Source organism: Equus przewalskii, chromosome 27 (assembly GCF_037783145.1).
Source record: "Equus przewalskii isolate Varuska chromosome 27, EquPr2, whole genome shotgun sequence".
Lineage (NCBI taxonomy): Eukaryota > Metazoa > Chordata > Mammalia > Perissodactyla > Equidae > Equus > Equus przewalskii.
The window spans coordinates 41755888-41773844 of NC_091857.1; positions in this window are offsets into that span (position 1 = coordinate 41755888).

Genomic DNA, 17957 nt, shown 5'->3' on the forward strand with positions numbered 1-17957 from the left:
TGCCTGTGAGTCCTGTCCTCTGTGGAGCTGCAGTGTCCAGTGTACATCTTGATGTCCACTCAAGCCATCTATATCCCATAAAACCCTCTGTATGAGTCCCCGAAACATACTTTGAAACATGGATGTGATATTGCATTGTCGAATAAGATAATTTTCAGGATACAAACAAATGTAGCTTATGCTATGTGAATGTAAGTAATTTTTCTATTGAAACCCAAATGTCAGCTGAGGTCACCCTATTCTTTGAGATTTACCTGGCCTTTGCTCAGAAATCTTATCTCGAGGTTCAGAACCATCATAGGACCTCTTGGAAGTTCCAGCAAATTCCAGGTGCTCAGTCCGCTGCCTACTGTTTCTTGGCTTACCTGTTTCCTCTAAACATTGCCTTTTTAAAAATTATTTTATTGAGGTCATAATTTATAACATTGTGAAATTGCAGTTGTACATTATTATTTGTCAGTCACTATAAAAGTGCTCCTCTTTACCCCTTTTGCCTACCCCCCAACTCCCTTCCCCCTGGTAACCACTAATCTGTTCTCTTTGTGTGTTTGTTTATCTTCCACATATGAGTGAAATCATACGGTGTTTGTCTTTCTCTATCTGGCTTATTTTGCTTAACATAATACCCTCAAGGTCCACCCATGTTGTTGCAAATGGGACGATTTTGTCTTTTTTTTATGGCTGAGTAGTATTCCATTGTATATATACACCACATCTTCTTTACCCATTCATCAGTTGATGGGCACTTGGCTTGCTTTCACGTCTTGGCTGTTGGGAATAATGCTGCAATGAACATAGGGGTGCACAAGTCTCTTTGAATTGTTGATTTCAAGTTGTTTGGATAAATACCCAGTAGTGGAATAGCTGGGTCATATGATATTTCTATCTAAACATTGCCTTTTTGTTTCTCATCCCCTGTCACCATCCCATCTCTGCTTTTTGGAGTGCAGGTCTGTGTCCTCAAGGCACAAGGCATGTGTGTGTGTCCATTGGGCATTCCTGAGGGCTGACGGCAGTAGGAATGGCCATCAGACCAGTACGTATAATATGTGCAGCCCCTGCCACTGGCTACCATGTTTCCAGAAGTCCCCACCTCTACTGCGTTCCTAGTGCCCCTTTCTTGGTCGCCACCCCTATTCCTGTCCTCTCTCTTCACCCACCCCAGGACTGATCTTATTTCTTAAACATCTTCATTTCTCTGATTCCTTCCAAGCCTTGGGAGTCGTGCTTTTCACACCCAGAGCAGATTATCAAGGCTTTTTGTTTTTTTGTGGGTTTTTTTTCCTGCAATAAAGAAGACCATCTATTGCAGAGAGACATTAAATCACCCCTCCGTGGGCGTCATATATTAGATTTTCTTCCTTTCCTCTACACACATACACACGATTTCAAACCACATCCACATCTCAGTGGTTAAAGTCAACTTTTGAGGCTACATCTTCACAAATGTGCAGTAATATATGCACAAAGTTATTCATGGAAGTATTATTTGGTAATAGCAAAGTATTGGAATAAACTCAATGCCCAACCATAGGAGACTGGTTGAATTAACTCTGGCATATCCAGAATGGAGTACTATGTAGCTGTAAAGAGACAGGAAAGTTTCTATGAACTGATGTGACCTGATTCCCAGGACATATTGTTAAGTGAAAATAACAAGGTGCAAAAGAGTATGTAAATATGCTACTTTTTATGTAAGAAGAGAAAATATAAATGCACATATAAGAAGAGGAAATATAAATACACATATATATGTATTTATTTTTTCCAAAAGAAACTAAGAAAAGTGGGCATCTGCAGGGGTGGTGAGGACAGGGTGCCCCAGGAGCCATGCAAACACAGTGGCCTGTGGAGTGTGCACATGGGTGACCATGGGTGACATGGGAGTGGTGGGACGTGGTAGCCCATGGAACATGCAGCCATGGTGGCCCATGGAGTTTGCAAATGTGGTAGCCTGCCTGTACTACATGTCCTTTTGGTTGACAGCAAAAAATATACATGTGATCCAAATTAATTTGTGTCTTCAAAGACATTATTCTCAGTATGTAAGCAAATCTGTTCCTTATAAGAAACAGGAAAATTGGAAGAGCCCTTTAAATTTTAAAGGCATGTTGTGTTCACAAACATTTTCAGGAGTCTACTACTTTTTCTTCCCAACACAGCTTCCCCAGATCACCTGCTGAGTGACAAGAGTGTCACTTTATGTACAAGCAGAGGGAGGCAGATTCTCGCAGACTACAAACCCGCCACCGCCGTAAAAATGGACAGGGTTATCGGACCTCTTTCAGATTTCATTTTCTTCACTAGAATTCCCCTGAATGGAGCAACAAAATTTGAGTCATAGAGCTTAACGGGGAGCAGCAGGGGTGTTCAGTGAGTCTCGGAGGTTTCCCATCGTGTGAAACCTCTTTGCCAAGAGCACAGAAGTCAGGGCTGCTGGAACCAGAAGCTGGGCTGAGTGTGAGGTGAAGGTGGGGGGAAGGGGGATGGTCATGACTCCACAGAACACTACTTTATTATTTGTGCTTGTTTTGATTTTTAAATAAAATTTTTTTCCACTTCACAATCAAGACATTCCTTCTATAGACCACCTGGGAAATACCATGATGTCAGAGAAGAAAGAAATTCCCCACAGTCCTGCCCCCTAGAGACAAGCACCTTCTGCTTCACCTGTCTCCGGAGGGATGGCTACCTCATCTTGGGACTCACTTCCTCTGGCCTTTCAGAGGCTCCCTGCATGTAGGGCTGCACCCCCCACTCCACTGGATCACCTCCCAACGTCCTGGAACTCTGTCAGGCTGCCGTCTCCTTCCACCTTCCCTGTAAAGGCTCTTCCAGCTTCTCCACAGCCTGCCCACCAACTCTTGCAGACTCACCCCACACCCGCTGGCGACCTCAAGAGCCTCGGGCCTCTCTCCTGAGCTCCAGACCCACAGTTCTGATGATCCTAGGACTTACACCCCAGGTCCCTGAGCACCCTAGACTTCCCAGCTCAAGTCTTGACTCTGCCTTGAATGAGTGACTCCACCTCACTGTGCCTCAGTTTCCCCATGTGTAAGCTATGGATAATGATGTACCTTCTCCAGAGAGTTGTCAGGCAGATTGAGTAAAATACTGAGAATATTCACAACGACCATCATCTCCACAGCCCACGAGACAGATGCCAGTGTCCCTTCCAGGCCTTTGCTGCCTGTCACTCTGAGGCCTGGCCGTGCACCAGCTCCCCTGACTCTCACCCTTCCTTCTGGCCAGCCGCATCTGTGGCTGCCCCCCGCCCCCTCCATCCTGCCCACTCTACCCTTGTCAGTGATTGTGGAACACGAAGAGGTGGCGGCTACAGCAGGGCTACGTGAGCATCCTTGTAGCAATGAAACGTCTGGTACCTTGACTGTGGGGGAAGCTGGGAGGTGTGCAGGGCCAGATTCTGGAGGACTGCCATGGTGGCTGGCTCAGAAATGCCACCTCCATCCCAAGACTGGGGAAGCCTTGATGGCTCCAGGAAGTCTATGAGGGTTGTCGCTGGGTGGTGGCATTGCTCACAGGATCGGGAGCGTAGGGGTGAGTCCTGAGCTCAGAGGCTGGCCATACCCTGGCATCAAGCTCAATGTCCCGTGGTGGTGCCTGGCAGAGTCTGGTGGTGTCCACCCTCCTTGTGCGATGCAGGAAGTGTGACCCATATGTACCCCCTGACAAATCCTGATTGCCAAGGCCAACCTGGTGCCCCATCTGTTCCGGATGAGGGCTCAGGTCAGGGTGTGTGGTTTTGGCCAGTGTGGGGGAGCAGAGTCTGGGGAGCCTTTGGGAGAGGTCCTGAGGAGAAGCCCACCCCCTTTCTGTGCTGGACTTTGTTCTGTTGTGAGGTGGGCCCAGGTTGCTGCCATCATCTTGCTAATGGCACAGGTTAAGGCCCATACCGGAGGAGAGAGAGGCTGAAGGAATGGGCAGGGACAGAGCTGGCCATGAGCCCTCCTCACCTCTGGCCTTGAGCCTGACCCTCAGAATCTGGTTGCCCCAGGAAGTGCTATTGCCCCTCCGGGGCTCTTCTGGGACTTGGCAAGAGCAAAGTTTAGGGGATGGTGGGCTTCTGTGTCTCCAGAGGAGATCCAGCGACCCCTCTGAGAAGCAGGATGTGGCCTGTGCTCTCCCAGGTCCACCTGTCACAGCCCTCTTCCCCACAGGCGGCTGCCTGGTGGAGTGACTTGTTTTCCCACATCCTGAGCAGAGTTGGTTGAGGACGGTAACATCCACCCTGGGGGGCAGCATTTCAGGGTGGTTCCAAGGGGAGGATGGGGCTGTTGGCTGTGCCTCGGTTTCACCAAAGTAAATGGGACTTAGATATTTCCTGTCCATTTCAAAGGCTTGTCGAGGGAATGGAGAGACATGGCTGTGGCCAGATGAGGGACAGCACAGTCGCGCATACCCTGGGGCTGGGGCCTGTGCCCACATGGGACTGGGGTGTGGGGACAACCCTCCACCTTCAGAGTAAGCACGTGGGGCCCGCAGGTTCTCAGGGAACCGCCAGTGAGGGAGCTCGTGGGCCGACACGGGGCGGGACGGCGGGGCCCCGCCACAGGGGTGCCTTCCCACCTCGGGCCATGGGCGCGCGTCACCGGGCCGAGCAGAACCACGTGGGGCGTCTGGCTGGGCAGGAGGTGCCCCGGCTCCAGGACGTGGCGCCAGACCCGGGTTTCCGAGCGGGGACCTTGTGGCGGGGGGTGGGGGAGGGTGCGGGGATCAGAACTCCGACCCCTCCCCCCGCGGCCCGGTCTCCGTGGGCCTGTCTCACCCAGTGTCACTGCGTTGGGAGCGTCGGGGGAACGAGATCTGCCGAGTGGGGTTTGTTCGGCCCCTCCCCAAGCCAGACCCAGGTCCTCGGAAAGCCGCCCCTACGCGCTCACTGGAACCCTCCTACAGGGCAGGCCGAGAACACCTCCAAACGCCAGGGATAGAGAAACTCGGAAAGAATTAACCCCAATCTATGTACTTGTGTGTACGTGCAAAAACAGCGCTAACCTTTGTGTACATATTTTCCCAGCTGGTTGGAATTTTTTTTTTTTTTTTTTTTTTTTTTTAAAGATTTAATTTTTTCCTTTTTCTCCCCAAAGCCCCCCAGTGCATAGTTGTATCTTCTTCGTTGTGGGTCCTTCTAGTTGTGGCATGTGGGACGCTGCCTCAGCGTGGTTTGATGAGCAGTGCCATGTCCGCGCCCAGGATTCGAACCAACGAAACACTGGGCTGCCTGCAGCGGAGCGCGCGAACTTAACCACTCGGCCACGGGGCCAGCCCCCAGCTGGTTGGAATTTTAAAATGAGTTCCTTTCTTGGTTGAGATAAGATTCTCACTTCCAACCCGAGGACATGGTTTCCACAAGTCAGTCAGTAAAGTTTTGGGGCCACACAGGCCACCGTGGCCCGCCCCCACCAAGAGTCTGAGGGGGTTCCAAGGAGAATAAGGAAAACAAGATGAGGTGAGGAGACGCTCTTCCGCAATGAACTCTTCTGTGGATGCATTCTGCAGGGCGGGTGCAAAGCCTGACACCACTACTGGCTTCACCTCGTGCCACATGCTGGCTTCAGCCTGGGTGGCTTCCCAGGGCCATGACCCCTGGGTTCCGGATCTTTGTGGGCTCTTGCCGACCTTACTGACCACATCAAGTGTGGGGGGCCTGCACATCCTAGGTGACATCCAGGAACACAAATCATGCATTATTTTTCCTAAAACGTTTTCCCTGTAAGAAAACAAGCAACGGAAACTTTGACTCCAAAATCTCTTTCGGCATCAAATAAAATTTTATAAAACATAAGCTCTGTGAATTGTACATCTTCCGTCTCACGAGTTCCTGCTGTGAGACTCTGAACAGCACCAGTTTCTGCTTTTTATATGGAATTTAGAGGAGGGTGGGGTGGGACTTCCGGGTCTGACTTGTGGCCTCAGTGACTACCCACCATCACCTGGGGCCTCCCTCTCCTCTGTTGTAAATCCATGCTGCTGGAACAACCACCCTCCATGGTGCCTTTTGTCTCCAGCATTGTGACCTTTTGACTTGTTCCTAAGGCTGCCTGGCCCAGCACTTCCTGGTTGGCGGGAAGTATCTTTGTTTTGGATCCCAAAGCTTTCTGTGGGGAAATCTCCTTTTATAAGTGAAGCAAGATGGTGAGCCCCTTGCTTGTTCCTCCAAGGGGTGGCAAGGTAAGTGGTTCTTTCACACTTGAGCCCCTTCCCCAGAATTCCTCGTGTGCCTTGAGCAAAGTTTCCCAGTGTTTGGAGATTTTCCTGTTGTCTTTACTTTATTAATTTCTAGTTTAATTCCGCTGAGATAGAGAACACACCAGTCATGATTTAAATAATTTTAAATTTATGAGGTTTGTTTCATGATGCAAGATGTGGTCTATCTTAGTATATAGCTCATGGGCACTTGAAAATAATGTGTATTCTGCTGTCGTTGGGTGGAATGTTTTATTAATATCAATTAGATCCTATTGGTTAATGGTATTGTGGGTTCTTCGATATTCCTGCTGACTTTCAGTTACTTATTTTATCAACTGTACAGAGAGGAGTGTTGAAGCCTCCAGCTATAATTGTGAATTTGTCTATTTCTCCTTTCAGCTCTATAGGTTTTTGCTTCAGATATTTTGTAGCTCTGTTGTTTGGTGCATACACATTTAGGATTATTATGTCTTCTTAGTGGGTTGACCCTTTTGTCATGATAGAATGTTCTTTCTATTTCTGATAATTTTCTTTGCATTAAGCCTACTTTATTTGATATTAATATGGCCACTCTTGTTTTCTCTTGTTAATATTTCATGATATATTTTTCCATCTCTTTACTTTCAACCTGCCTGTATTGTTATATTTGAAGTGAGTTTCTTATAGATAGCATATAGTTGAATCATGTTTTTTAATCCACTCTACCAATCTCTGTCTTTTAATTGGTATATTTAGACCATTTAAATTTCATGTAGTTATTTATATGTTAGCGCTTCTATCTGCCATTTTATTTTTTGTTTTGTTTATCCTCTCTGTTTTTCATGCCTTCATGTGGGTTACTTGAACATTTTTTAGAATTCTCATTTGATTTACTTATAGTGTTTTTGAGTGTATTTCTTTGTATAAACTTGACTGGACCATGGAGTACCCAGATATTTGGTTAAACTTTATTCTAGGTGCATCTGTGAGAGTGTTTCTAGATGATATTAACATTTGAATTGGTAGAGTGAGTAAATCAGATTGCCCTCCCCAATATGAGTGGGCCTCATCCAACAACATTGAAGACCATAATAGAACAAAAAGGCTGAGTAAGGGAGAATTCTCTTTCTCTGCCTGTCTTTGAGGTGGGATGTTGGTCTTCTCCTGCCTTCAGTCTCAGACTCAGAATGGAAGTTATATCATTGGCTCTCTTGGTTCTCAGACCTTTAGACTGGGACTATACCATCAGCTTTCCTGGTCTCCAGCTTCGCTCTCTCTATGTGTAGGTGTAGCATATGTGTATGTGTATATATATATACACGTACACATATATAAGGTTGGCTATATACATACATATACATATATATATGATGGATAGATATATAGATATATAAGATTTATATTTATATATCTTCTGTTTCTCTGGAAAACTCTGACTAATACATACATTATACATAACTTGTCAAAGTCTATTCATGTCCATAATTTACCAATTCTAGTAAAGTATGGGAAACTTACGTTTCTTTATGTTCCTTTACCCTCTCTTACTTACAATACAATTATTTTGAAACTTCCTCTACACGAATTTAGAACCACTTCAGATAATGGTATATTTTTTGCTTCAACTGTCAAACACAATTTAGATGACTCATGATGTGACAGTCTATTTCATTTACCCATATTTTTGATTACCATATTCTTTCTTCCTTTCTGATGTTCCAAAGTTTCATCTGTTATTATTTCCTTTCTCTTTAGATAACTTCCTTTAGCCATTTTTTAAAGGGTAGTTCTGTTGGTGAAAAATTCTCTTAATTTTCCTTTATTTAATAATGTCTTGATTTCTTCTTCATTTATAAGGATATTTTTGCTGGACATGGGAATTAGGGTTGACATTTCTTTTATTTCAGCACTTGAAAAGATAGTGCTACCACCTTCTGACCTCCATGATTTTTGATGAGAAATCACTGTCATTCAAACTGTTTTCCCTCTATAGGTAGGTGTCATCTCTCAATTGATGCTTCAAGATTTTTTTTGTTCTTTAGTTTTCAGAAGTTTGGCAGAGATGTGTCTTGGTGTGGATTTCTTTGAGTTTATCCATTTTGTGATTTTTTTTTCAGCTCTTGAATCTATAGGTTTAAGTCTTTTGCCAGATTTGGGAAGTTTTCAGCTCTTATTTTTTTGAGTACTTTTTCAGCCCTACCCTCCTTCTCCTTTCCTTTTTGGACTCTGATGGCACACATGTTAAATCTTTTGTTATAGTCTCCTAAGTCCCTGAGGCTCCGCTTATTTTTTTTCAACCTATTTTCTCTCTGTTGTTCAGACTGGGTAATTTCTCTTACTCTATCTTCTAGTACACTGATGCTTTCTTCTTTTCACTTTCTTGTTGTTTAGCTCATCAATTGAATTTTTTCATTTATTATATTTCTATGTTCTAAAATTTCCATTTGGTTCTCTATATTTTCTATTCCTTTGCTAAGACTTTCTAATTTTTTGTTTGTTTCATGTATTTTTGTAATTGTTCACTGAAGCATTTTGGTGATGGCTGCTTTAAAATTTTCATCAGGTAATTCTAACGTATTTGTCATCTTGTGTTGGCGTCTATTAATTGTCATTTTTCATTCATTCTGGGATATCCCTGGTTCTTGCTATGACAGGAGACTTTCACTTGAAACCTGGATATTTTGGGTATTATGAGACTCTGAATCTTATTTAAATCTGTTTTAGCTGGCTTCTCCTGACACTGCTCAGCAGTGTTATAGCCAGGTGGGAGTAGAAGTCCAGGTTTCCCATTTGTACTCCATTGACACCTGAAGGAAGAGGTTCTTGTTATTGCTGAGCAGGGATGCGAATTCCCCATGAGGCGTCCACTGATACCTCTTGCTGAGAGGGGTTGGAGTAGCTAGTTCCTGCTCTCCGTCTGGTCTCCACTGATACCATGAAGGGGTGGTCTCATTACCACTGGGTGGTGGTAAAATTTTTGACTCTTCATTAGGCCTTCTTGATGCAACAGGGAGTAGACAGGGTGCCTCCTTTTTGCTGAGTGATGGCTGAAGTCCTCATGTGGTCTCCACTGACACTGCTGGGTTTGGAGGCCTTGTTAGTGGCCGTTAGGATAAAAGTCCTGGCTCCCCATTTGGTCTTTACTGAATGTACCCTGGTGGAGAGTTTGTGGTGCCTGGAGAGGGTAGAAGTCTAGGTCTTTGCTTGCATGAGTGGGTATGGGGCCACAGTATTTTCTGTGGTGTTTAGTTGGAGTAGACTGATTACATCTAAAAGTTTTCTGTCTTGCTATGTTGTTCCTTTTCTTGTTATTTTGATTAGAGAGAGCTAGTTTTTTTTTGGGAGATTTTCTTAGTCTATGCTCATTGGTGTTTTGAGTTTGCTGGCTTCTTCAGCTCCAAGTCTGGGATATATTAAACAAACAACAACAACAAAACCCAACCCAACCCAAACCAACCAACCAAACACGAAAAAGAAGGAACTCAGTGCTGTGTCATTCCTTGGTTCCCAAAGTCCCTAGTTGGTCTGTCTTGTTCTCTCCACTTCAGTCTTCTTCTTAGGTGTGCTTTATACATGATGTCCAGGGTTTTCAGTTGTACTGTGTAAAGAATGGGGAAAAAAGCCTACTCCATTTTCCTAGAAGTAGAAGTCTGTGTTACTATTTTTTGTAATGGAAAAGAAATATCCTTGCCATGAATAGATAAGCAAAAAACCTAAATGATGTGAAAATGAGACAATGCTATTCCATCTAGGTACTGGTATTGGGAAAGGCCCCAACTGAGTCTTGGTTTCTGCTTAAAAAGATTTAAGAGATGTTTGATGGTGTTACAGACTTACTAGCACCACACTGGGGGATTATCCTTGATATTAACAAGACTCGCCTACATCACATCCTGAGGAACCCACACTCTTGGAAGTGCCAATATGTGTAACTGGAAGCATAGGGATGAATTTTTAAAAACATTTTTTTTAACATTATGAAGGATTATACATACAAATGAAAAATAAAGTGACACCCATGGGCCTACCACTGGTGAGAGAAATGGAACATTACCAATATTGCGAACACTCTGCTTGCACCTCTCATGGACATCCTTCTTTTTGCCACCCCATGCCCCTACCATTCTGATATTTTGGGTGTATCATTCTTTAATACATATGCATGTATTCTTAATAAAATATTGTTTTAATTATTTTAGACTTTATATAAATATGGTATCATACTGTGTGTATTCTTCTGCAATTTTCATATTTCATTGAACATTATGTTTCTGAGACTCATCCATGTTGATGCATGCAGCAGTAATTTGTTAGTTTCCATTGGTGGATGTAGTAGTATCCCATCATATGACTATCCCACAGTTTTGTTGCCTTGCTGGTGGCCATTTAGATTGTTTCCCAGTTTTTGCAATCACAATGCCTGTACATATCTCATGGTGTCCCATGCAAGCATTTTTCTGGAGTGCGTACCTAGGAAGTGTAGTACCTAGGAGTCAAAGGGTGTGTACTTGTTCAACTTTACCTGTTACTGCCAAATTATTTTCCAAATTTGTACCAATTTACACTCCTACCAGTAGAGTATAAGATGCCCCACATCTTTGCTGACATTTAGTATTGCCAGACTTAAAAATTTTTGTCAATCTAGAGGGGGTAAAATGATCACAACTTTAATTCTGATTTATTTTACTTCTGTTCAGGTTGAGTGTCTTTTTATGTTTATTGGCCTTTCTCTTTCCTCTTGTTGTGAAATGCTTATTTATGTCAGCTTTCTATTTCTATTTCTTCTTATTTTTTTATTTTTTCTTTATTTTTTTCTTTTTTATTTCAATAACAGTGGTTTATAGCATTATATAAATTTCAGTTTTACATCATTATATATGTCAATTTCTGTGTAGATTACAACATGTTTACCACCCACAGACTAATGACAATCTATCACCATACACATGTGCCTAATGACCCATTTCGCCCTCCTCCTTCGCCCTTTACCCTCTGGTAACCACCAATCCAATCTCTGTTTCTATGTGCTTCTTTCTCATTTTTATCTTCTACTTATTAGTGAGATCATATAGTATTTGACTTTCTCCCTCTGACTTATTTCACTTATCATAATGCCTTCAAAGTCCATCCATGTCGTCACAAATGGCTGGATTTCATCATTTCTTATGGCTGAGAAGTATTTCATTGTGTATATATACCACATCTTCTTTATCCATTCGTCCCTTGATGGGCATCTAGGTTGCTTCCAAGTCTTGGCAATTGTGAATAATGCTCCAGTGAACACAGGGGTGCATGTATCTATGCATTTGTGTTTTCCAGTTCTTTGGATAAATACCCAGCAGTGGAATAGCTGGATCGTATGGTAGTTCTATTCTTAATTTTTTGAGTAATCTCCGTACTGTTTTCCATAGTGGCTGCACCAGTTTGCATTCCCACCAGCAGTGTATGAGAGTTCCCTTCTCTCCACATCCTCTCCAATACTTGTTGTTTCCTGTCTTGTTAATTACAGCCATTCTGATGAGAGTGAGGTGATATCTCATTGTAGTTTTGATTTGCATTTCCCTGGTAGTTAATAATGTTGAACATCCTTTCACGTGCCTGTTGGCCATCTGTATATCTTCTTTGGAGAAATGTCTGTTCAGATATTTTGCCCATTTTTAAATTGGATTCTTAATTTTTTTGTTGTTGAGATTATGAGTTCTTTATATATTTTGGATATTAACCCCTAATCAGATGTATGGTTTGTAAATATCTTCTCCCAGTTGTTAGGTTGTCTTTTCGTTTTGTTGCCTGTTTCCTTTGCTGTGCAGAAGCTTTTTAGTTTGATGTCGTCCCATTTGTTTATTTTTTATATTGTTTCCTTTGCCCAGTCAGACATAGTACTTGAAAATATGCTGCTAAGACAGAAGTCTAAGAGCATACTGCCTATGTTTTCTTCTAGCTGTTTCATGGTTTCAGGTCTTACCTTTCAAGTCTTTAATCATTTTAAGTTAATTTTTGTGTATGGTGTAAGACAGTGGTCTAGTTTCATTCTTTTGTATGTGGCTGTCCAGTTTTCCCAACGCCATTTATTGCAGAGACTTTCCTTTCCCTATGGTATGTTCTTGGCTCCCTTGTTCAAAATTAGCTACCCATAGAAGTGTGGGTTTATTTCTGGGCTCTCGATTCTGTTTCATTGATCTGTGCGTCTGTTTCTGTGCCAGTACCACGCTGTTTTGGTTACTAGAGCTTTGTAGTATATTTTGAAATCAGGGAATGTGATACCTCCAGCTTTGTTCTTTTTTCTAAGGATTCCTTTGGCTATTCAGAGTCTTTTGTTGTCCATGTAAATTTTAGGATCCTTTGTTCTATTTTTGTGAAAAATGTTGTTGGAACTTTGATAGGGATTGCATTGAATCTGTAGATTGCTTTAGGAAGTATGGACTTTTTAACTAGGCTAATTCTTCCAATCCAAGAGCATGAATATCTTTCCATTTCTTTGTGTCTTCTTCAGTTTCTTTCAATAATGTTTTATAGGTTTCAGTGTACAGATCTTTCACCTCTTTGGTTAAGTTTATTCGTAGGTATTTATTCGTTTTGTTGTGATTGTAAATGGGATTGTATTCTTAATTTCTCTTTCTGCTACTTTGCTGTTAATGTATAGAAATGCAACTGATTTTTTAATGTTGATTTTGTATCCTGCAACTTGACCATATTCATTTATTATTTCTAAAAGTTTTTTAGTGGATTCTGTAGTGTTTTCTTTATATAAAATCATATAATCTGCAAATAGTGACAGTTTCACTTCTTTCTTTCCAATTAGGACCCCTATTATTTCCTTTTCTTGCCTTATTGCTCTGGTTGGGGCTTCCAATACTATATAATAAGAGTGGTGAAAGTGGGCATCCTTGTCTTGTTCCTGTTCTTAGAGGGGTAGCTTTCAGTTTTTCTCCATTGAGAATGATATTAGCTGTGAGTTTGTCATATATGGCCTTTATTATCTTGAGGTATTTTCCTTCTATATCAATTTCATTCAGAGTTTTTATCATAAATAGATGATATATCTTGGTGAATGCTTTCTCTGCATCTATTGAGATGATCATGTGATTTTTATTCTTCATTTTGTTTATGTGGTGTGTCACATTGATTGATGTGTGGATGTTGAACCATCCCTGCATCCCTCAAATAAATCCCACTTGATCACGGTGTATGATATTTTTAATGTATTGTTGTATTTGATTTGCTAGTATTTTGTTGAGGATTTTTGCATTGATGTTCGTCAGTGATATTGGCCTGTAATTTTCTTTTTTTGTGTTCTCCTTGTCCGGTTTTGGTATCAGGATAATGTTGGCTTTGTAGAATGAGTTTGGAGGCTTGCCATCCTCTTCAGTTGTTTGGAAGAGTTTGAAAAGGATAGGTATTGTCTTCTTTGAATGTTTGGTAGAATTCACCAGGGAAGCTGTCTGGTCCTGGACTTTTATTTCTTGGGAGGTTTTTGATTACTGTTTTGATCTCCTTACTGGTGATTGGTCTATTCAATACTCTATTTCTTATTTAGTTTTGGAAGGTTGTATGATTCTAAGAATTTATCTATTTCTTCTAGATTACCCAGTTTGTCGGCATATAGCTTTTCATAGTATTCTATTATAGTCTTTTGTACTTCTGAGGTGTCTGTTGTAACTTCTCTCTAGCTGCCCCTGACACAGGAAGGGTTAATAATCACTGAAAAAAGCTTGCCAACAAACTGTGACCTGGAGGTGAGAAGGCCGGTTAGCCAATGACGGGTAAGACCCCCTGGGGGGGCAACCTAAGCCAGGCGGCGGCCGCCCGGGGGCACAGATGGAGAAACGATATCGATATCGGGAGCAAGAGGGACCGTTGCCTAAGAGACCTTGCCTGCTCTGAGATCAAAATATAGGAGCACAGCAACAACATGATAATATCAAAACAGAGGCCAAGGGAGGGCTCCTTGAGAAATCACTAAGAATTCTTGGCATTCGCTAATTACTTCATCCAGAACACCTGTGTATGTTTAACAGATGTAAGCTATGTATATATTGAAACGCTGGTTATAATAAACTCAGAGTGGCCATCAGCCCTCTCCGCATCTATCCTGATGTGTACATTGGACTGTGACACCGACACTTGTCCTCTTTCATTTCTGATTTTATTTATTTGAGCCTTCTCTCTTTTGTTCTTGGTGAATCTAGGTAAAGGTTTGTCGATTTTGTTTATTGTTTCAAAGAACCAGCTCTTGGTTCATGATTTTTTCCTATTATTTTTTTTGTCTCTATTTCATTTATTTATGCTCTGATTTTTATTATTTTCTTCTTTCTACTGATTTTGGGCTTTGTTTGTTCTTCTTTTTCCAGTTCCTTTAGGAGTACTGTTAGATTGTTTATTTGGGATTTTTCTTGTTTGTTGAGGTGGGCCTGTATTGCTATAAACTTCCCGCTTAGAACAATTTTTGCTGTATCACATAGATTTTGGCACATTGTATTTTCATTTTCATTTTTCTCCAGGTATTTTTTGATTTCTCCTTTGATTTCTTCATTGATCCAATCATTGTTCAGTAACATTTTGTTTAATCTCCACATATTTTTGGCTTTTCTGATTTTCTTTTTGTGGTTGATTTCTAATTTCATACCTTTGTGGTCAGAAAAGATGTTTGGTATTATTTCATTCTTAAATTTATTGAGACTTGTTTTGTGGCCTAATATGTGATCCTGGAGAATGTTCCATGTGTATTTGAAAAAAATGTGTATTCTGCAGTTTTTGGATGAAATGTTCTCTATATATCTACTAAGTCCATCTGGTCTAATATGTTATTTAAGGCCAATGTTTCCTTATTGATCTTCTGTTTGGATGATCTATTCATTGGCGTAAGTGGAGCGTTAAAGTCCCCTACTATTATTGTGTTATTGTCTATTTCTCCTTTTACATCTGTTAATAATTGCTTTATATATTTAGGTGCTCCTATGGTGGGTGCATAGATATTTACAAGTCTTATATCCTCTTGTTGGATTGCTCCCTTTATCATTTAGTAGTGCTCTTCTTTGTCTCGTGTTAGTTTTTGTTTTAAAGTTAATTTTGTCTGATATAAGTATTACTACCCCAGCTTTCTTTTCTTTGCTATTTGCATGGAATATCTTTTTCTTTTAAAGATTGGCACCTGAGCTAACATCTGTTTCCAATTTTCTTCTTCTTTTTTTCTTCTTCTCCCCAAAGCCCCCCAGTATATAGTTGTGTGTCCTTCTGGCTATGCTATGTGGGATGCTGCCTCAGCATGGCTTGATGAGCATTGCTAGGTCCACGCTCAGGATCCAAACTGGTGAAACCCTGGGCCGCTGAAGCAGAGTGCATGAACTTAACCACTCAGCCATGGGGTCAGCCCCTGGAGTATCTTTTTCCATGAGATGTTCTTCTTATTAATTTGTATGAATTCCTTCCACATTTTGTATATTTAGCTTTTCTTGGCTAGGTGTATCACAAGTGTGTTTTCTCACATTGGCATGTCTTTCCATTGTATTTACAACATATTTTATGCATAAAGTTTACTAATTTTTAATGTAATTGACTTTAACAATTCTTTTATTGCTTTTGCTCTTTATGTCTTGTTAAGAAATTCTTCCCTATCCTGAGGTCATAAAAATGTCCTCCTATATTTTCTTCTAAAACTCCAAAAGTTTCCCTTTCTTAATTATCTACTCCATTTAGAATTTATTTTAGTGTATGATAAGATGGAGACCCATTTTTTTTTTTGTGAGGAAGATTGGCCCTGAGCTAACAGCCATGCCAGTCTTCCTCCACTTTGTATGTGGGTCACTGCCACAGCATGGCTTGATGAGCAGTGTGTAGGTCCACGTCCAGGAGCCGAACCCATGAAGCCCAGGCCACCAAAGTGTAGCGTGAACTTAACCACTATGCCACCAGGCCAGCTCCTGGATACCCAGTTTTATTGTCTTCCATATAGATAACCAATCATTTTAGCCCCAGTTATTGAACGACCTATCTTTTCCTGACAGTTCTAATCCCCTTCATCACGTTTCCATAGATGCCATAGTCTGTTTCTGGGATCCTGCTCTGTTCCTTTGGCCTATGTGACTGCCTCTGCACCAACACCACAGCCTCCTTATTGTTATGCTTTATGGAAGGCTTGATAGCCAATATGGCAAGCATGGCCCCTTGTTCTTCTTTATGATTAGATATCTTGGCTAATCTTGGCCCTTCACCTGCCTTATACATTTTTGAAGCAACTTTTCAAGTTCTATGAGAAACTTGCAATTTTGACTGGAATTGCACTGAATCCTTAGGTCAGCTAGGAAATACTGATACTTTATAATACTGAGTTTTGCAATCAGAGCTGGAGTGAGAGCTGTCCTGGACTTTCACAGGCCTCGTGTTCAGAGCTGAGTCTTAGACTCCAGCTCCTATATCACTGGGTTTCCTGCAGCAACCTGTGGGCCTAGCACAGCTGCAGGAATCAGAGCTCATCAAATGGCAAAGATGGAAAGTCCTTCAGAGGATTCATGGGTACCTGGGTGCCCAAGGCATCTCCATCCGTGGTCCAGTCACCTCTTCTATATTGAGCAGCCATTATTGAGAATGAGAGATGGACCCAGCTCCACTGCTGAGTCTTCCAAATCTCCCTTGGAAATTCTAGACAATCCCAGGCAACCCCATCCTCCCTGTGTTCCTCACCCATGATTAGCTCAGGCACAAGCACATGACCCATCTTGGGTCAGAGGAAGGTAACTGCTGGGAACTTCTAGGGGGAATTTTACTTGCTCTTCAGAGAGAGGCAAAGGAAAGAAGGACAGTCTCTCCTGTGCTGCATGTTGAAGCTGTGGTATGGCCTCTGGAACTGCCACCTGTCTGGAGTGAAGCGAACACACTGCAAAGGGCAGCACCAAGGATCAACCAAGCTCCAGCAACACTGGGTTACCCCACAGCCTCCTCGACTCACTGGGCTTCTACTTAGTGGGCCCCTGCCCTAGTGGTTTGCCAGACAGAGTCAGGTTTTCTGTTCATGCCATCTGACAGTACCCCCTCTGACAATCCCCAAAAGAGAACCCCAAATTCCCTCTGAGAAACCCCCTACCCCACTCTCAGCCCATGTACCTGGTGGAAGACCCCAAGCTCAAGGAGTGGTGCCCATGACCTTGGCTAAGCCGGGGGCATATTTCCAATTCATAAAAGTCCTGGAGGGGAACCGAATGCAGCCTCTCCCAGGTCAATATGTACAAATCTTGCAGCAATGGAGGTTGTTTTTATGCCACAGTCTTTGGGCTTTCCTTTGAGTTCTGATACAAGAAGATCCTTCCATTTCTCTAGCTGGCCTGAGCCTGGTACCTTAGGGGGTGGTGTGTGCCACACCCCAGAAAAGGGTGAGCAAGTACAGCACAGTCTCTCCAGCACCCATGACTACTGTTTATGACCTCACAAGCCTGCTCAGTCTCTCCCCTTTCACTCTGCCCCACATCCCAGCCCTGGGCAATCAAGCACTTAGCCTCCCCAGCGTGTGCCTGGGTCATCAGGTGGCCCTTCAGTCCTCTTCATCAGTCAACAGCAGCACTCTCACAGCACAGGCACAGTCTGAATTATGGTAGTTGTAAAAAAAATGTTCCAGGAACTCTCTCTGGTGTCCTGAAGGACAATCATCAAATTATTTTCCAATCAGACTCAGTAGAAGGAAGAACACAGTTTAGTCATCTGATCCCACAAGTCAGGTTAGTTTTCACATACACATTTGCCTCAACTCATGCTTGGCACAGACCACAGATACAAAGAAA